The sequence below is a fragment of the Leptidea sinapis genome, chromosome Z (assembly GCF_905404315.1).
Source record: "Leptidea sinapis chromosome Z, ilLepSina1.1, whole genome shotgun sequence".
In the NCBI taxonomy this organism is placed as follows: domain Eukaryota; kingdom Metazoa; phylum Arthropoda; class Insecta; order Lepidoptera; family Pieridae; genus Leptidea; species Leptidea sinapis.
The window spans coordinates 28726046-28749235 of NC_066312.1; positions in this window are offsets into that span (position 1 = coordinate 28726046).

Consider the following 23190-nt stretch of genomic DNA (forward strand, 5'->3'; position numbering starts at 1 on the left):
CGTTTATAATATAAGTAGGATGATAATATTTCTAGATAGTTTCATCTGAAACTTGTAAACAAACGTTAAGTTTCTTATAAACAAAACTTGTAAACAAAAGTGAAGTTTTCTTTATCCTTGTTATCTTTTATTGTTTTGCAAGTCGCAGTGACAATGACGCCGGTCAATGCACTTGTAACTGCTTGACTTGTCACATATCTGCAATTATTTATATTTATTGTTTTATTTATGTGTGTGTTAATTGACAATTAAATAAATAATATTGATAACTTTTTAGTGATTGCTTATTCACTGTGCATATAAGCAATTTTGTATTAAATTCGGTGTAACTTAAGTACAGCTTTAAATCATCTTTTATAAAAAGTATATATTTTTTGAACACGTACCGGAAGACGCAGTGTTGGTAGGCCCCCCACAAGATATACCGACGATCTGGTGAAGATCGTCGGAATAAGTTGGTTGAGGGCAGCGCAGAACCGATCGTCGTAGAAATCTTTGGGGGGGTCATTGTCCAGCAGTGGACATCTTCCAGCTGATGAATCATCATCAGATGATGATATATTTTTATAGCTTTTACATATTTTTTTAACGAGAACAAGTGACAAGGCGAGCAATTGATAAGGGAAAGGGAAATAGGCCTTCTTTTAAAACAACTCGTCTAAGAGACACCACGTTTTGTACTTTATTACTTTACCTAAATCAAAACTCTCTTTTAAAATTAATTATGTATACTTATAAAATATGAACATCTTAATTACTGTCAGTATACTTGTCTGTCTCCGATAGTCGCTTCATATTTATGTGACAACTGGGCTAAAAGTGTGTGTCGCGTCATTTATTTATTAATTATTTATTTTATATACGAGCAAAAAAGTAGTTTGAAAATCCTTCCCTAAAGTATTCGTGTTATTTTTGTTTTTTTATTAAAAATTTTGACAAAAACCATTATGTCCAGATTTTATTATAAGAATATCTAGATTGAGCTTCATCAGTAACGGTCGTTCCAAATACTATCTACAGATAGAGATAAAGCTGTCAATAATCTGAAGCTGTCCCAATATACTTATTTCCATACAATCTTCTATCGCTGGTAAGCTATACGCCGCCCGTCCCATTGACAGACAGCGTGTACGAATAAGGTGAGTTACCGTCCATAAATTTATTGGGACAGAAAAGTCAACGATAGTTACGATTTTATCTCAAGTAAGAGATAGACTGAATATTGGAAACGGCCGTTAATCGCTGCGTCAAAGTCAGCTCGATTTCCATAGACGTGTTTGCGTGCGTGTACAAGCGCACTGTGTCTGCGTGAATTGATACAATATGATAGCGAACACAGAAAGATTATCACAGAACACAGACTTTCTGTGTTTTAATTTCGACAATTGATAAGTGTATTTTATTGCTAAGTTTTTAATATTTCTTTTTTATTATCCACTTTGGTGTAGTATAAACCACTAAATATAACTCAGAAGAAAATAATAATAATAATAAACTTTATTTCAAGTATCATGACTCATACAGGACATTTATTTTCAGTTTTAGTATTTAACCTATTACTAATTAAGTTACAGATGCGTGTCATTGCTCCGCCCTTCCGTTAGAAATACTGCAGCAATGACCCACGTATCTGCAGTCCAACCAGCTCGAATTCATCTTCAATGAATTCAAATGCTGTTGGTACTGTTCCTCACTCTGCTTACCAGGGATCCACATCTTTTGCGCATACTTGCATAAAAACAGTCGACCCGTGCTTTCGCGACCATTCCAAATGCGCTACAAAATCGGAGCAGCCCATGAGCACCCTGAAAGCATTGAACATGTAACTTCTACTATAAGAGAATGATAAAACTAAAAAAATATATGATGTTCCAAACAAACTTCACCCAAAAATTGTTTTGAACGAGATCTCGTAAGTTTTTTAATACGTCATAAATCGTATTATCAATAACTTGAAAAAAATACACTATTTTTAAAATGTCGATCAGTTATAACGAACTACAAGAACTTTTATATTCTGTTACTTGTTGCTGCGGAACCCTTCATGGGCAAATCCGACTGGCAATTGGCCGCTTTTTTTTTAATAGAGGTTCTCTTTTTTCTTTTATTTTTATAATTTAAATAAAACAATTATTTATAATGTCAGTTGTAGTTTATTTACTGCTTTTACTATTTTAATTCAATCACGTTTAAAGTATGTACAAAGTTTATTACCTGGATGCCGTTAGAGCGTTGTAGGATTTTTCTTCTTCTTTTTCTCCCACAGGTTGCACCTGTAGGAGGTTGTACAAAAGGCTCTGAACAGCGTAATATTGACCCTGTTTGAGCAACGGTATTCCATTACTTGATGGTTCTTTGTATTAATGGTCTCAGCTTCACTTCATGACTACAAAGTACATTCTCGAAGGTATCGCTTATATTCTCTAACACATGTGAACAATATATATAATTATAATATTATTATTCAAGAGACACTGAACAATAATTATTATGTCAACAATAATATACTGGAGCTCTCCTACCAAAGTCGTAAATTTATAGAGAAGATATGTAAATAACTCGTGTTTGAGAAACGTGTTCTGAAACATCGTTACTGCGAGTAATGTGATGTGAATGTTGATGGCTTTTACACTTCAGTTCAGGAATTTTATGCTGTATTACAAACTGGGACATGAAAATGAAATAAATTATCATATTGATAAATTATCTATTATCACGGGGAGTATTCCGAAGAGCTATTTAACCTGATTCCAGCTCCCGAATTCCACCTTCGCACGACATGCCACAACTTAGGATATCCCCACCATCTGGATTTGTGGCGGTCCACGTACTACAAAGCTGTAGAATGAACTTCCTTGTGCGGTGTTTCCGGGACGATACGACATGGGTACCTTCAAAAAAAGCGCGTACACCTTCCTTAAAGGCCGGCAACGCTCCTGTGATTCCTCTGCTGTTGCAAGATAATGTGGAAGGCGGTGATCACTTAACACTAGGTGGCCCGTAAGACAGTTTGTCCTCCTTTTCCATAAAAAAAATATCGTGCATTTACACTACCATCTCAAATAAAAGTTTAAAGATTGTCTCCATTTGAAAAATAAACGAAAGTAACTAATGGAGTGGTGCTTTCTGAAAGTTCTGCGTGTAAACCGTTCTACAAGAACCGCTTCATTTAAATTTTCTGCATTTTATTTCCTTTAAAAGCTTTTTCACAGAATTTTCCAGTTCAATTAGAAATCCTAGTAGTGCCATTCAACTGTATAATGGTTTGTTCTTTATAATTCGGAAGTTCTTTTTTCAGTATAACTGCATATGTAATAAGAATTCAATTTCAATATTAATTTTTAATCGTAAGTTTGTTGTTTTTTTTTCGCCCAGACAAAGGGAAATGGCTACCCTCCGAGATAACGACGGGAGCGAGCTCGTGAATTCGTGGGACTTAAAACCTAAGTGCCTGCCCACTAAACACTACCTGGGGTGGACTTTAGGCAATTCCCTCTAAGCCTTCATCGGAGGCAACTTTCTCTTGGGGAGAGAGAGGCGCAAGCAGCACTCCCTATGGAGTAGGTATCCGCTGGGATAAATGTTTGTATTATTTATCATTATTATACACATTTAGTAAATACACACATTTCTTGTGTTTTCTCAAAATGATTTGTTTTTTCATAAATAGTTAAAGATAAAAATAGCGGCAGTCAGTCAAAACAAATCATTGTAATAAGTTTTTATCGATTCTATAAATATTTTGGTGAATTCAAGTACTTAATGTATCTAATAGCGTCTTGCTCTTTACTGAAATGTGTGTTTTGGATTTGTTAATATTCCATTAACTGTTTAACACTCCCGAGTGATTGATATAGATAAAGGAATACACTTTGAAATGAAGTATAAAACTCACTAATTATCCTGCTGATTTGATAAAAAGACCATACGGATTGTATGCTATTGCTTGTGTCTCACTTCCAAGATTTTGTGAATTTTGGTTCAAATTTGATTTATTTTAGGTTTTTACCACACCAATAAAATATAAGGAGTTTTCTTTATGGCTAAATGACTGATCAATAGTTATTAAACACACTTACTCTTATTTTTAATACAATCTAATTCTATTTGTTAGTTTTGGAGTCGGTGTCGGCCAAAGTAGGTAGTAGGTATGTATACACATAGTTATAGGTGAGATGTGCTTGAGTCGCACGCACGACGTGAGGAGGCGAGAGGCGAATGCGGGGCCGCGGCAGGAAGACACCGAGTTTTAAGTTTATCGCGAACAGACAGATAGACAGACGCAGCGGAGGACTTTGTTTAATAATCCGTAGTTGTTTGTTTGGTTCGTTACTCAGAAATGTTTTAAAAATACAATTAATGTATTATAAATAGTCAAAATTTATATATTTTGGTAACTAACAATATTTTACTATCGAATTTTAGCATTATTTTTTATACTTTATTGTTAACACTCTTTTATGCCCTTTAATAATAAATAATATACTTAATTATACTCCTTCAAACTTTCTTACATACATCCGCACAAAATATAGAAAATTATTTTACATTACATATATATACAGTGGTAGCCTGGTGCATACCGTATTAAGAAATTCCACACATACCCACCAGTACCTAAAAGCAAATTCCCATCACTATCCGTCGCACTCGTCGTCTGTACAACGCACTCTCATGAATCGAATCCCTTCGTTTGTGCGATTCGCAATTTATTGAGACAGAATTTGACGTGCGGCAAGTGTCGGAGGCTAATGGCAACAACTGGCGACAGTGTTACCGATTGGCAAACACGACCATCAAACAGCTAAACAGATCAAATTGGACACCTGTTATGGCATAGATATAGCATTAGGACAATTTTCCGCCCCCTGACGCAGATTGGTAGTCTTCTACGATCTCCTAAGGATCGGGACCCTATGAAGAGCCCTAGTGTCTACGAAATTCCATGTGAGTGAAACGGGACGCAAGATAAAAACTCTGAAACACAAAGAAACAGATTCACCGATCACATCCGCATTGTACGAAAGTTAGACAGGAACACCTCGACAGCGGCAGAGCACACCCTAAACTCCGGCACGAGACATTATATTAGGTTCGATAGGGTGAAAGTATTAGCTCGCAATAAAAACTTTGTATCTCGCAAGCTACGGGAAGCCAAAACCGTAAACCTAATTTAAACAGAGACAAGGGTTGGTCTCTGCCTCCTACTTGGAAACCAGTGTTACAAAACGCATCTCGCAATCAGACCAATAGTGCTAATGATCACGTAGTAGACAGTGTGAGCAGATTTTGTGCACCCTTGAACAGCAATAGTTTAATAATATAGTTTACTTTAGTAATAGTTTAATAGTTTAATAATTGTTTAATAATTGTCACTGCTACTGTGCTCGTCATCACCACCGGCGCACCTCGCGCCCCTCACCTTGTCCAGACGCGCACTACGAGCCCAAGTACGCAGTAAGATACGGGATACGTTATCGCGAATCCACTACACTCACCCTGATGAAGGACTTCCGAATGGTCCGAAACTAGTTGGTACCCACACCGATAAAACGTGAGTAAATCCGTATTAATAAATAAGTTAATAATGTCGCACGAAAGTTTAATTATTTACATGTGTTTGTTTTTTAATCGCTAAACTATGTTTATTGACTTTTCATACCCTTCGCTTTCTTATTATCAGAGATATCTTATGTGAAATACATTAAAATTATCAAAAAAAGTGTCTGTAGCTATTTGTATTAATTTTCATCACTTCAACTGCACTAAATGATTTTTTCTATAAATGTTTACTTTCATGTTGAAAATGGAACTAATCTGAAAGATTTTTATCATTGTGCTTTACTATCCTCAGAGATATCTTCCAAAGGAATTCAGGAACCTTCATGAAATTAAAACGCGTGATTTTATCTTCATTGTACTTCTTAAATGTTTTTTTAGATGTTTGTAGTTTTTAATTTTATCAACGGTAATAAAGCAGAAGTACAGTAAGTACTACAGAGATACCACAACATAAATGAAATCCTAAATGTACCCGTATAATATAAAAGTGGAGCGTTAAATCTGATGAATTACTCGAGCTTCAGACCACAATAATTATACTCATACAATTTCAGAAGCGTCAAAAGTCGAAGGGACTCCTGACTAATAACCTCAAGAACATACAATTTATTAGGTGACCTGTTTACAGAGAACATTTTCTAATATAAATGGTAACATTGTGGTGAGTTTTTAGACTTACTTCAACCGTTTACTTTATTTCTAACCACCCATAGCACCAGTCGTGGCCAACCTATTTATGGAACATTTCGAGGAAGAAGCGTTGAAGCGTGTGCCAATAAAACCAGTACCTGGTGGAGATATGTAGACGTTGTGTTTACCAAAGTACCCAAAAAAGGAGTAAGGAAACTACTGGGCCACCTGAACAAAATGCATCCGAAGATAGGTTTTACTACAGAGGAAGAAAAAGATGGCACTTTCCCATTTTTGGATGTAATGGTGAAACGCGAATCCAGTGGTAGCCTGGTGCCATATTAAGATTATTAATTTAAAACCATATTAAGAAAACCCACCCCCCCAGCAGATTCCCATCACCATTCCCACCACTTGTCCTTTCTACAACGAACATTTTCTAATATAAATGGTAATATAAAACAAATCTTATAACAATATTTACAATACTACGACTACATAACATTAAAACTATCATTACGTGGAAGCGTACCAAGAATACTAGCAGCATTACCGCGTTGGATAGCAAGGCTGATCCGTTGACCGAAATAGCTGCCAGCGCTTGGGTTTCCAGTAACCGTAGTAGTAGAAGATAGTATTTTGAACATTCTCCGCGCCTCTGGGCCCCACGGGCCAAGTATCTCGACACCAAACGGCACAAAGATGTATGACTCACTGAGGCCAACATATTTGCGACGCTTGCTGTCTTCGGCAGTCGAAGCAGCAGCACCAGCACAAGCTGACGTAACTTGGACATGAGAAGGAGCCAGAGTGTCGACGCAAGTAGCGTCCCACACCAGCTCCCTTGTAATATTGTGGTCATTTTTAAGACTTACTTCAACCGTTTACTTTATTTCTAACTGTCTCGGATCCGCTAACTTATTACGTCATTTTCGCGTGTGGTCGTATGAAGCGATAGTTGTTATAATATTTGTTCTGAGTCTTAGAGCTCGAGGGCAAACGAGTAAATTGGTAACAATAGGTACACGTATTATTATGTTCAAAATGCTGAAAATGTAATCGATCCTCAGTTCTAACAATCTATTCTTATCATAATTTCCTTGTTAAGAAAGACTTGACTTATCAATCTATCTATATAAAAATGAATTGCTGTTCGTTAGTCCCGCTAAAGCTCGAGAACGGCTGGACCGATTTGGCTAATTTTGGTCTTGAATTATTTCTGGAAGTCCAGAGAAGGTTTAAAAGGTGTAAATAAATATGAAAATGCTAGAAATTGAATAAAAACAACAATTTTGTTTAATTTGTCAATTTTGTTACTCATCCTGTGAAATAGAGTGTAATATGAACTGCTATGTATAAAACTCAAAGGTCATGATATAATTCAGATTCATATTTTTTTTTCAAGGTTATAAAAATTACATACAACCCTATTGTAACAACATCAAAAAACATATACTGATTTAACGTTCAAAATTTGCTTTCCAGTAGTTATTTTATTTATTAAGGAAGTAATTCATTACTCCTGTTAAAATGGCCATTTTATAAATGGCTAAAATCTCTTACTTCTTGGGATAATTTCAGAAATTCCAGGCCCCTGGGTAAACTATCATTGCTCCATAATGTCACGTGTCACTTTTACACCCCAGCAGAGGGTGCGATAAAAGGTAATAAATTATGTATTAAAAAAGTGGTATTGAAAAATATGCGTATACAGTGTTATTATGATAATATTGCATATATTTGTGAAGATTTAGTAATAATTTCTTTTGTTGAAGATGTAATTAATAAGAGTTATCAGTTCTATTAAGAATACAATTACAACTATTATTATAAAGCTGAAGATTATTTTGTGTTTCAACGCGTCTATCTCTAGATTAATCTCTGATCTGATCAATGAATACACTTAAAATCAATAGCTTCTATAATTTTATGACTACGAACATTCAACAAAACGCAATGTGAAGTAATTTATTTAATTCTTGTAAGTAGCAAAGTCAAGAATTGTTGTGACTCAATTACATTATGGCGGGCGCATCACTTTGTGAAATGAAACACAAATGACTTAAGAATACTGAAGCTTTTCTCTCAAGACTCTTTCGTTTTAATGTGGTTTTAAATTGCGTTCTTAAATGTAATTCTTGTTTAACATATATCATTTTAAGGACTATTATTGACAACAATTAAATGTCTTTTAATCTTATTATCGAAATGAAACTTCTTTTGGGACGGTGTGAATAATAGAAAATAGATTTTATGAAAATATGTAACAAACTCAAGTACGGGATGTACGTACGGTCAGTTATCTCCTTTTTTGCAAGATTATAGCCGTCATCTGCCTATATGTTAATGACTGCACGTTTCATACAATCGAGTGAATTGCTTTTTTCTCAGAGAGTTTCGCTAGACTGGTTATAGCCGCAAAATAATATCAGCTGTTTGATGACGAATTCTCGTGACCTTTTTAGTAAAAATCAATAAAACTACTGGAAAATTATATATTATAAATTATATTATTGATAAAACCGAATGAAGAAGATCTTAACTTTTATCGCATTGCAATAGAAATGTAAATTGTGAAAAATGTACTGTTTCAGACTTTTCCAACATACAGATATTTATTATAAACATAATTCATACCATTGTTCAAGTTGTCATTATTTATATTATAAACCTATGATTCATTGAAATGTTTTCAGTAACCATTTTACTGAATAACAAGGTTAGTCTCACAGTAAAGTGATTAATTTGATAATAAAATTCTTGTAACACGTTCATTTGTCAACTTTCAGAAGGTCCCCTGAGAATTAACTATCATAACTTTGTGTAAATAAAACATTAATCTTTATTAAGAACATACCTATTATTATTTATTAGAGAAAAATAACATTAAAAGAAAATTCTCGAATTCCCAGGCGTATAAATAACTGGCGAGTCAGTGATGAAATTTTGTTATTGGGTCACCAGCTTATAGCATTTGACTTCTTGGTTTATCTTGACGATATACACACGTTTAGGGATCCAAAGAAAACAAACTGGAATTAACATACTAACAAATATGTACTGATATCTGAAATAAAGGATTTCAATTTTATATTTTTTCTATGTGTATGTATGTGTTATTCATAATTTTATTTGTGTATAGCTAATAAGGATTGCAATGTGGGCTATATGTTATGATAGTTATGCATAATAATTATTAGATAAGGTTCTTTAGTATTAATTTTATCATATAAGATTAAGTGTATATAATTAGATAAGGTACCGTATGTTATTTTTTAGTTTATGCTCATTTTAAATGTTAATTTATTTTTATAAGATGAATGTTACACTAGCGCATTAGGAATAATCCTGTAAAGCTAGATGTAAGTGTTGAAAACAAATAAATAAATAAAAATAAATAAATAAACATGAATACGGAATAGCTACATGCTTACGGTATAATAAGGAACTTATTGTATGATCCGGTCACGTTATATAAGATAAATGCAGTATCGTATCTTACTGTCTTTATTATACGGAACCTAAAGGAAATGCTTATAACATCTACTAAACAAGATTACACTATCGCCATATACTGCTTTTAAGACTAATTAATCAATTTATAAATATTCAAATACTGCTAAGCATAAAAGCAGTATAGATGTCATACTGTATTTTCGCCAAGTAACTCTCAGAAAAACCTCTGCAGTAAGTCTAACTCATTTTTGGCAAAAACCCGACTTACTGTGTTTATGCTATTGACGGCAAATAAGGAATAATAAAATACACTATTTTTTAAGATTAATAACATCAAATATTTAGTAAACAATAAGTACATATTATATTAAGTTAATATATAATGAAACATAATAATTTAATGATTTATAAGAGCATTATATGCATAGTGCAAATAAGTCGCCCTACAAAAACAAATTTAATATGGTAGAGTGTATGATAAGCATATGAAATAGTCCGAGGAAAATATATTAATAGCAAATGTCGCTTAACTTATTTTAGCACGTTTTATTTTCTGCGGAGACATTTTATAACGCCATCTATCGGTGACTGAGGTAAGCTTGGTTGGAAGCAAGCTACAATTTTATTTTAATACTAGCTGACCCGACAGACGTTGTACTGTATATAATAAATAAAATAATGTTTTTATATGAATTTGTCAATAATATATTATCATAACATCAAAAATTATTTCGTAAAATATGCACCCTGCTGTCGTAATGAAATTGTTTCACAACAGAACTGTCAAACCGTGCGTCAATAAATTCTCTCAAAGAAATTATGTATGGACACATCAAAGGAAAAACAAATTTGTTGTTTTTATTTAATTTAGCAGCATTTTCCTATTTATTCACCTTTTAAACCTTCCCTGGACTTCCACAAATAATTCAAGACCAAAATTAGCCAAATTGGTCCTGCCGTTCTCGAGTTTTAGCGAGACTAACGAACAGCAATTAATTTTTATATATATAGACTATCTGACCCGGTAAACGTTGTTTTGCCATATAAATTATTTTTAGATTTAAACTGTTTGAGACATTGAAACATTACTTTATTTAACTAAAATAAAAGATTTTTATTTCCATTTGTTACATTCATGAAATAAACATCGAAACCATAGTTAGTGACCATGACTACCAATATTTGTATAATGCATATAAAATACTTTAATTACAATACAGGCCCAACAAAAGATACCGATTTTTTTTTGTGAAAATCAGGACAAACGAGCGTACCTGGTGTTAAGTGATCACCGCCTTAGATTCTCTTGCAACACCAGAGGAATCACAGGAGCGTTGCCAGGCTTTAAGGAAGGTGTATGCGCTTTTTTGACGGTACCCATGTCGTTTCGTCCTGGAAACACCGCACAAGGAAGCTCATTCAACAGTAGTACATGGAAGAAAATTTTTAATTTTTCTTTATGGAAAAGGAGGACAAACGAGCGTACGGGTCACCTGGTGTTAAGTGATCACCGCGTTGTTAGTAAGTTATAATGAAATTGTTTCACAGAATGACCGTGCGTCATAAAATTCTCCCATAGAAAATATGTCCATACAAAATAAATATTGGTATTTGATAATTTGTTGTTGTCCCCAAGTTGGACTAAACTGCACTCCATGAAGTGATCCCCATTAAAATCTGTTCAAGCTTGTGCCGATTTAGCCCTTTCATACGATGAGAGAGACCACACATGACACGTTTTCGCTATACTTGTAGTATAGGACGATATTACTTATCAATACGCCATAACTGTGAAAAGTGAGGATTACTGTTGTTGATACCATTATTTCCGAAATATGTTTAACAATTCAAAGTCATTCAGTCAGATTATATATAACGCACAGTAGGTGTCTTATTGGTAACTTCCACTGACCTGTATAAAGTACCACTGGACATCTAGAGAACTAATTTTGACTTATAATACAAATATGGCTGCGAAGGAACGTACAATACTCTGAAGTATTTTTGCATTTTGAATTAACTTCGTTCGTTTTCCGTGTTATTTGAAATAAAAGAATCAACGTAATAAAGTTCTCTATCTCTCATATATCGATGTATTCTGAATTTTTCATCACTAGTTTTAGTACCACAGACTCTAGCAACATGGCCATCAGCGCCGAAATGACGAATATCAAACAGGCACAAAAGCACTTTGACAGCCGCCAATCCAGTGGTTTAAGGTAGCGGTCAGTGGTAACTTCTGATGAGTTCCAGTTTCTCTGTTAACTAGCTGAATAATGAATAAGTATACTTTTATTATTCTAGTCTTTTGTATCAATAGGATTTGATTCCTATTCTAATTTTTCTCTTTGTCAGCCTTTCAAAGGCTATCCTTTAAAGAGCTCTTCATGTATTTTAGGTTTGCACTCTTATTTTTCTTTATAAGTACCACAAGTAATTTTTGTTGTTTTGAGCTGCATTTCCGCTGCCTAGAACATATGTATTAAATATGAATGTGATCCATATGTATGCTCGTTTGTTCTCCTCTTTTCTATAAAAAAAACCTAATACGCTCATAGCACATTCATGGTATAAGACGATTTAGTGTGTACTCCTGAGGTTAACCTTCAAGTAATAAAAGTCTTAGCATGTTTTGATTAGACTATGTTCGACGTAACAACTCATATAGAACCGAGTTTGCATTCCACTAACAGTTATCTGTGACCTTTTGGAATCCAGTCCACCCATTGGGTCATTGAGGGTATTTAATCACCAGCAGATTTATCCCGCTTATAAACTAGGTCGATGGATCTTTTGATTTTCCGGGTCACCTCCAGATTAATCCTATTAATATTATAAATGTGAAAGTTTGTATGTCTGGATGTATGTTTGAACTTCTTTAACGCAAAGACTACTGAATGAATTTTGATGAAACTTTGCAATAATATAGCTTACACAACAGAATAACATATAGGCTATAATTTATAAAAATATTGTGTGAATTATCTATATATTGAAATAAAATTGGAGTGTATGTTTGTAATATTGAAATAACCGTTTTTTACTAAATGTATATTATGAATACATATACGTACCGTATATGCACTAAAATAACATTTTTTACAATTTTTGTCTGTCTGCCTGTTTGTTCCATCTAATCCGGCGGCTTTTATTGACAGGTAGCTGATGTAATAAGGTTACTCCTTAGGCTACGTTTATTTAAAAAAAAATAAAACAATGTCCCAGAAACGGTCTACTTCTAAAAATAATTCAAATGGCAAAACAACGTTTGCCGGGTCAGCTAGTCATTTTATATATTATGACTTACAAATGTAAATTTATTAAAAGCAATGGTTATATTTTATGGGGAACCAATAGTGTTAAAACAAAGAATATAAAATGTCATCCCTAATCATTATTTTTCAATCACACTTTATTCCTATCTGTAAGCAGTCAGGATTCAAGCAGTACTGTCGCACCTGTGACTATCACAGGTGCGACAGTACTGCTTGCAAATAAACACTAAATAAATGACGCAACGCCTTTATATCAATAGACGATCAAAACTGTTCGTGAAAGGCAGTAGTTTTATTTTTTTTCTAACCGCACTGCCATAATTGCAAGTATAACTTTAACTTATTTATTTGTCTGAATATCAAGTTACCAACCACCATAACAACATAAAACTTTCATTACTATCGTTTGAATTCAGTAACACATTATTTTTTTATTTATTGAAGTAGGCGTTACTTCGCGGAAATCCATGATTATACAAATGATTTGAGTTTTCTTTACTGTTAATTACGCCAATATTTGTCTTTAAACAATTCGCCAATTATCAGTCTCGTGCCAGATTTTTGCGAGACTACACTTCCTGAGGATGCCTCGTGTAGAGGCGAAACACGTGTCGAATTGTTTAAAGACAAATATTGTCGGAATTAACACTAAAGAAAACTCAAATCATTTGTAACATTATTTGTTTTAAGCTTCTTCTCTTGTAAAATTCGTATGGTTTTAGCGTACCTAATATACATCGCCGTATAAAAGTCTTACTTAATCAAACTAAGCGAGTAGTAACATAATAAGTTTATGTTGGTTCATCGAGTTAATATTATGGCTACACAGTTTCTAGAAAATTCGATAATGACGCTAAACACTAATACGCTCACTCATCACTCATCATCATCGTTTCAGCCATTGAAGACTGCTGGATAAATGACAATGGATAAACCATGTCCTCCTCCAAAGATTGCCTTATTGTCCTGCCATGCTCTCATCCAAGCTTTTCCGGCGATCTTGATCAGATTGTTGGTCCTTCTTATGGGGGCCTACAAACACTACGTCTTCCGGTACGTGGTCGCCATTCGAGGACTTTACTGCCCCAACGACCATCTATCTATGTGCAGTGCCCACTGCCACTTCAGTTTCGCAACCATGTGGGCTACGTCGGTGACTTGCTTCTCTTACGGATCTCCTCATTTCTGATGCGATCTCGCAGGGAAACTCTGAGCATGACCCTCTCCATTGCCCTCTGAGCGACAATGAGCTTTCTCATAAGACCCATAATTAGCGACGTTCAATTCAGGCACTGTAGTATTTTGGACGTGATGATTTTACGAAGCTACTCGAACACTGCCCATCCGAGTTGGATTCGACGAGTAGACCTGCGCGACTGGATTATTTTTCCAGGTTAGTCATACTCGTCAACAATTTCAAGGGTACAGTTCCCAACTGTTACAGGAGTAGGTGCGACATGGGCATTATACATGATCTTCGTATATTATATTATAGATCAAATACGCCCGCACGTCAGCTACAAATTTGCGTCTACCGAACCCCAACGAACAGTCATATAAAGTCATTCCCAAGCTCCACTCATTTTCCTCATTTACCCTCTCCTACGTGAAACTTATGACGTCATAACTGAGAGAACGAGTGTAATTAGACTGAAACGTGGGAAAAATGCCTGCACAGCGTGACTCGGCATGTTTTCAAATGTTCGAGCGCTTGGCATGAAATTATTTATACAAGCGAGGAACAGTTCGACTATAGACGATTACTTGTTTTTGTATGAAGCGCGGATGGTGCAATACTAACCACAGTTTTAACCACGGTTTTATCCTCTCCCGTTATATTCAATCTGAATTCGGTTTTTTAATTCATATTATGGACGTTAATTCTACATTATATAAGGACGGCAACGCTCTTGTAACAATCAGGTATATGTGTTTGTGAAATATAATATTAATTTGTTCGAGTTTATTTCGTAACCGCGGCAACTAGAGTATTGAATTTGATGTTCACAGTTTTATGCATCTTAAGATTTGGGTGGAATGGCGTTTTTATGGCAATAAGGGACGAGACGAGCCGGACGTTCAGCTGATGGTAATTGATACGCCCTGCCCATTACAATGCAAACTCAGGATTCTTGAAAGACGCAAAAATTCTGAGTGAAATTACAATTGCGCTCGTCACCTTGAGACATAAGATGTTAAGTCCCGTTTGCCCAGTAATTTCACTAGGTTGGTATTTTGTTTGTGAACCAATTGTAATGACACAATTATTAAATTTCACAGGTACCTTGGCGTAATACATCAGTGAAAAGTTCAATCAAATAAGTTTAACCGATTTTGAGATGAGCATTCATTAACGCAATACATACTGAAATACAAACATAAACTCATAGAACTGCTAGAAAAACAATGATACCTGATCAATGCTATATTATAAGAACCACTTACGGCCGTTCGCAATATACTATCTACAGATAGAGATAAATTACTACCTCCCACTGTCAGTAATTAGCTGTTAATAATCTGAAGCTGTCCCAATATACCCGATAAGTCATTCTTATCGCCTTATATTGGGACGCGTGAATTGCAATTTCCATACTTACAAATTTCTATCGCTGGTAAGCTATACGTCGTCGTATTGACAGACAGCGTGTACGGATAAGGTAAGTTACCGTCGATATGTTTATTGGGACAAAAAAGTCAACGATAGTTACGATTTTTATCTCAAGTAAGAGAGAGACTAAATATTGGGAACGGCCGTTAATGGAACATTACAGACTTAAGCGGTCTCATCAACGCACCCTTCTGTCATAAAGATAATTACTTGGGGTAGCCATTAATAGGTAACGTCTTCATTATCGCCTCACAACGTCACTGTGGGATTTGTAACTTTCAAACTGTCTGAGACAAGACGTCGACTGTTACAACAAACTCAGAGTAAAATGAATAAAAGTAGTTTAAAAAAACGTAAAAAACACGCTTTGTTTGAAAAGATAATGGTTGATATATAAAATGAACATCAATTCCGCCTCATAGGCGGACGATAGATGAAAAAATTATATAAATTAACAAAAATCTTATTTTGCAAATTGAATTATAGAATAATTTTATCAGATTATTTTATTGTCATCGGTCCTCGATACGAATTTAAAAAAAATAAAGTGAAAAAAAAACGCGCAAAAAGTCAGTCAGTTACAAACAAAAACACACAGGTGATGCCATAAAATGGCGTGTAATAAATACCTGTCTTAAGGCAGTCTAATTATATATAGAGACAGACACATACGAGTACTTTTTTATTATGATATTTAACTGCTACGTTTGAATTAATTATTATTTATTTTATTTATTTATTTATTTCCTAATAATCCAACAGCTTTATATACCATTACAATAGACTTACAAATAATTTTACAAATATGCCAATTTAGGATTAAGAATAATAGTTACAAAACTTTAATAGGTATACATCTGTTATTTAATGCTAATATTATTACATACGTGAATAATAATATTATTTAAGAGGTGTGTACACACATGTGTGTGTGTGTGTGTATAGTGTAGGTGAGTGAGGGTGTAGGTGATTGAGTGTTTTCGTGTTTATGTTATACAATTTTATTTTTGTGTGTTTTAAGTATTGAGATTTCGTATAAAAAGCGTTGCTTAGACGTCGCAAAAATGTCAGTACCTGCGTACTCGGTATTATATAAGTATGGTATACGTTTTAAAATATTGTTCTGGGCATAATTTGTAGTTACTTGGGGGACTTGAAACAAGGAAGTGTGACGGGTTCTGTAGTCCGGTACGCTTAGATATATAGATTCTAATAATTCCGAACAGTCTATAAGGTTATTCCATAACATATGGAGTAACAGTAAATCGCTTTTTTTCCGCCGTATAAACAGAGGTTCCATTCTAAAGCGTACACAGACATCGTCATCATGTCGAAATGAGAGTAATAATTAACTTTTATGTATAAGTATTTAACAGCATACGTCTGTGTCTAATTTATAAAACAAACAGTGCAATAATTAATATGATTAAGTATGTTACTCTATTTGAAAGGGTTTCTTTCTAACTTTCTTTTCTTTTTGAACTATAGGCGCCGCCCGACCGTCACGCGAAATGCAACACACAGGCGAAAAAGTTTGAAACGATGTAATAAAAGTTTCACTTTAAAAATGAATTTTGAAATTATTGTATGAACGGCAAACACGAACGATTCACACTTTTATGTCTCTTCTAGAATAGGCAGAACGGTAATAATTTAAATCCACCACCATACAAAATACTATGAAATTCGTATTTAAATTATATTTCTAGCACCTAATGTAAGTTAGTGTAACTACTTCAGCTTTCTTGCAGCTTCTATTTTTTGCATGCCGTACCTTTAAGTCTGTTTCTTATGAAAATGAAGGACGAGACGAACAGGGCGTTTAGCGGATGGTAATTAATACGCCCTGCCCATTACAATGCAGTGCCGCTCAGGATTATTGAAAAACCTAAAAATTCTGAGCGGCACTACAATTTCGCTCGTCACCTTGAGACACAAGATGAAAAGTCTCATTTGCCCAGTAATTTCACTGGCTACGGCGCCCTTCAGATCTAAACACAGTAGTGTTTGCACATTTCTGCATCACGACAGAAATAGGCGCCGTTGTGGTACCCATAATCTAGTCGGCATCCTGTGCAAAGGAGCCTCCCACTGGTGATGTATAAGTATTTAACAGCATTGATACGTCTGTACCTAATTTTTATAATAATTAACAGTTCATTATTTAATCAGAATCTAATGCTATTTGAAAAAATTTGCAAACAATTACATAAAATAATACTAAGAAAGTATGAATATCTTCTAGTCAAACAACAAATTTCATATATTTTACTGTTATTATAAAAAAGCTGTTTTTATAAAAAAAAACGATTTCATAAATATATTATATCTACATATAAACAAAGTGCCTGACTTAAAAATTATTTTGCAAGTACATACCAATCAACGTAATATTTGTTTCATTTCTAATCAGCCCAAACACAGATCTAATTCAATAAGGACTTTTGACGACTATCTTCCAACTTTATAATTTTGAAGTAGGCTGTATGGCTTATGTAATCAATCTCGTTACATTTTACGCGTGCATAAGATAATATTTCTCGCATAGTTAAACGATAAATAAACACAATACCTGTTTGTTTTTTTCCTCGCAAGTGTGTTGAAAAAGTGCGAATAAAACTCGTGAGCAACTTACGCACTAGACACTCAACTTTACGCCGTCGCCTACCGCTCAGACTGCAACCCACAGCCTCGTGTATAATGAGCAACTTACAGCCGTTCCCAATCAATAGATAGAGATAACTTACTATCTCATACTGTCACTAATTAGCTGTCAATAATCTGAAGCTGTCCCAATATACCCGATAAGCCATTCTTATCGCCTTATATTTAAATTTATTTAAATTTCCATACAAACTTCTATCGCTGGTAAGGTATACGTCGTCCCATTGACAGACAGCGTGCACGGATAAGGTAAGTTACCGTCGATTAGTTTATTGGAACATAAACGTCAACGATGGTTAAGATTTTATCTCATGTAAGAGATAGACTGAATATTGGGAACGGCTGTTAGCCCACTTGCATCATAATGTACTCCTAAAGTAAATGGCCTCCTATAAAGAATTGCCAAATCAATGGCCTATTTTTTAAATACACTTTTAATTAAAGCATATTTCTCGTATTTCAAATATTTTCCTTAATTACAATTACGGCGTACAATATGTTAATTTATACTTTTCAGTTTTTGAAGTCGGTTTTTTTAAATGAATTTTTTTATTTTTTTACTTTTTAGTGTCATTTACTTATAATAATAATATAATCAACCTGAATGCAAACTAAAAAAATCATATACAAAAAACAATTACATCAAGGTAAACAAAAATTTTCATATAAAATGTTCATAAATCGAAAACTACTGGGCCAAACTATGTAAAAATTTTATGGGACCAAATGGTATCTATTCCGCATCGAACTAAATAAGAATTACTTATATCGGATCATAAATGTCAGCGTAATCGGTGTACAAACATAAAAAAGATAACTGAGAACCTCCTCCTTTTTGAAGTCGGATAAAAACAAGGTCCTTTTTAAAAATAATAAAGATTAGAATGCAAACAGAGATTATTTTTTTAAATAAAACCATGCTAACCAAAATCAAAAAAAAGTTTCGAGGCAAATAAGAGTTGCTTTAATTTGAAATGAAATTATTATTCTACCCTTTAAGTAAATTACATTAACAAAAACCTTTTGTAACCCGACCTCGTAGAATCTATCGTTTGTTATCTTTTAATTTGCTATAAGAGCTGCGCCTTCCAAAGATAACACAAAACAACAACTGAGGTAAATTTGTATACGAAAACGGCCTTAGAAATATAATATTCATTTAATTAGAATTTGTAATGGTAAATATAAATTCTATTACATACATTTTTGATTTTTTTTTTTTAAATAACGGCTTTGGATTACTTTTATTGGTTAATTGTTACAAAATCATTTTAATATTGGTGTATTGTCTTTTGACCTAATCGGAACAAAATTCAAACACTGTAACGGCAGTTCCCAATATACTATCTGCAGATAGCTATTGCAACGTCCGATTAATGACAGCTGGCAGGTAGCGAAACGTCCGATGACGCGATTAAGATTATCCGACGGCGAGCGCGAGATTCATCATTATTAAAAGCGATATAATTATATAACGACTCCACCTATGGCTATATAAAAAATACATTCACGTAGTTAAAAGTATAGAAAATCAACGTGTAAAATCATAAATTATGTTTTTGAACCCAAGTTATATATAAATAAAAGGTTAAAGCTCGAGATTATAGGTAGAAATGTGATAACATTTTCATTATATTAAGTTTTTATGTAAAATATTAGCGCACACATTAATAAAACTTAATTATTATTGAAATAGACTATATAACCTATTTTTTGATATTAATATGTCATTACTTCGACTTACGGGATTGTTGCATTAAACTAAAATAAAGCACCCATTCTTAGTATATACCTACAATTTATCTGCGGAATGCACAAGTAAAACGTGAAATACTTGGTTGTCTCAATACATCCAGATTGTTGAATATTATAAACATTATATTTATGATATTTTGTCCCTATTACAAGCAATGATTTACTGTTAATTAATTGGATTACAATAAAAATTTGATATTTAAACCAAATCGATAAAGTAGTATCGATCATACTGTTATAACTTGTCGATTTAATGTCGTAAGAAGAATTTTATATGAAATTTGTAGATAAAATCGGAAACTAGATATCATGAGGATTAATTTCATATATAAAACAAATATAATACGTAATTAAAATATTACACTTACATGATAAACAAAACAATAACAAAACACTTGACACTACAAAAATAAACAAATGACAATTCCCCCCGCAAACCGATTTTCAATTAATTATTTCTTTTAATTTTTGCTCGGATACTTGATATTTAAAGATAAGCCTATTACAATTACTTACCATAGAGTCTTAAAAATCGTATTTGACAAGCTAATTCACTCATACTACAGATTATAACACAAAATAAATACGCAAGTCGACTGGGCCACTCTGGTTGCCTGGACGTTTGACTGTCTAAAGAAAAAAGCCGCTCTAGTTGCCCGGACGTTTCAGTAGATAGAGATAAATTACTTTCTTCTACTGTCAGTAATTAGCTATCAATAATCTGAAGCTGTCCCAATATACCCTATAAGTCATTCTTATCGCCTTATATTGGGACGCGTGAATTTCAATTTCTATACAAACTTTTATCGCTTGTAAGCTATAGGTACGTAGTCCCACTGACAGACAGCGTATACGGATAAGGTGATTTACCGTCGATAAGTTTATTGGGACAGAAAAGTCAAGTTTATCTCAAGTAAAAGATAGACTGAATATTGGTAACGACCGTAAGACATTCATCGTTAATCTTTATATTCCATAAGTTAAGGATATCTCCTCACATCAGATTAATATATTTTGATGGATTTCTTCGATATTTATGTTTCTTTTTTTTATTGGCACAGAGTATAATTTTCTCAATATTTTGTAAAAAAGATTACAATTGTTTTTTTATAATTTGTTATTTATTCAATTAGTTTAATGAAAATGTCACTTTTTAATTCTAACAAACTATATTAATATTTATTTTGGTCATAACAAAATAAAAAAATCATAAAGACTGCTCTTACTCATTTTATAGCTTAGTGGTATTATCCTTTCAAACATTTGTTGTATCTTGTTTAAGCAAACACCACACGAGTTCACAACAACATAAAAAAAGCAAAATATAACGAACTTAAATAACATCAAAATCGATTTATTATATTTTTAAATCAATTACCACTAAGACAGCATTCACAATTTAAACTCTTGATTCAAATGCATTTACTATGGATTTATGTGAAAAGCATCATAATTCATAATACCCATATTTGGAGCTATAATCAATTATCAGTCTCAGTCGAAAAATTTGTTTAGCTGCTTATTTTCGCATATACAATATGTCCCGGCATATAGTAATTAAAATTTAGGAGATGTAACTATAAATTATTTGTCTTTGGCAGTCGTCTACTTCGATGTAGGTTTGAAGATTTACCGTATTTCCTGCCATGTTGAACTTTGAATCCACACAAGAATGAAGGTCGTCGTCGCTATCAAACTCAGGATCTTTTTCCACCTCATCACTCGAAGATTTGGTACTAAGTCCAGCATGTCGAAAACAGTGGTGTATAGTTGTGGGTGTCACTTTTTCCCAGAAAAATTCTTCCCAAAAATTTTACTGTATGCAGCATATTGACTGAAGTTTTACCCTCAGATTCGACTAGCTCTATCTATAATTTTCTTCTGTAGTGACCATTGAGGCTTTTAATCACACTCTGGTCCATTGGCTTTAAGAAACTAGTCGTATTTGGAGGAAGAAATGCCAACACTATGTTTTGAAGGTTTGATATAAACGGGTGGGCAGGGCAGTTGTCGACGAGAAGTATAATTTTTCGTACTTTTAATTCTGCATCCCACTTTTGCACTTCTTCTACAAAGAGTTGACTGGTCATCCATCAGCTGATTTATTAGCTTTATACGTCACTGGCAATTTTTTAATTCACTTCAAAAAGGCGTGCGTATCAAACCTTTGAGAATGTGATTGTTAATCCAAGTAATTTGACTAAGGAAAATGAAGAAAGAGTATATTAGGGTAAAGTGAGTATATTATTCAAATCTAAAAATCACATTAATACAGCCAATAAAATTAATTTAATTTCGTATTTCTTGTGAAACTTCAACATCACAAAATCTTTGAAACTCGTTAATCTAAGTTTGCTGAGTACTTCCCGGCGTCTGATTCCAACTGCCTTCAACAGAATCCCCTATCTACAACACCAATTTAAATAATAATAAAGTTCAGTGCTCTCTTCGAGATAATCTGATTGTTATGCTATATAGAAAATTTTGGTTTGTTTTACTTATTTGATGTTATCAAAACTAAAACCTCTAAGTCTTGTGTTAAGCATTGAATTAATCGTAGGTATTTATATTCAAATGAAAAATATTGAACTGAAGCAGCTCAAATGATTTTCAAAATTCGTATTGACCAGTTCTGTCAAAAATGATTTACAATCAACTTAAGGCGCGGTCATACTTCAATATCAACAAAAATCGGTTTCTTAGGGAGTCGATTACAATATAACGCAATGAAAATATTACGACGCAAAAAATACAGTGCACAAAGAAGGATTTAATGATAATTTTTAACCGAATAGAATATTTATATATAATTCGAAATATCCAATAAAAAATATGGAAGTTGCTTCCCAAAAATAAATTTTGGAGTCAAAAATCTCCGAATTTTAAGCGATAAAAATATTATTTTTTTAAAGAATTGAATAGAATTAGTACTTTTCTAAAACTTAAACCGAACAATTTTTCAATTTATTATGTAAATTTTGAATAAACAAAAGAAAACCAGTAAAATAAATCCCCATTTGCTTAGCTTAGCCACATGACCAACACAAATAATGTAGGGTTGGTTGTAGCGTTTACAATCCTAGTCAGTCCACGCCTTAAGTTTTTATTGTGTTTTAATAATATACGAATACAAAATAACACACGTCATAATGAAACCCTTACGTCTGAATGCAACAAATATCTTATTGAAATCACTTATGATCTGACTGGACAGTATTTATTCAATATACCCATTGC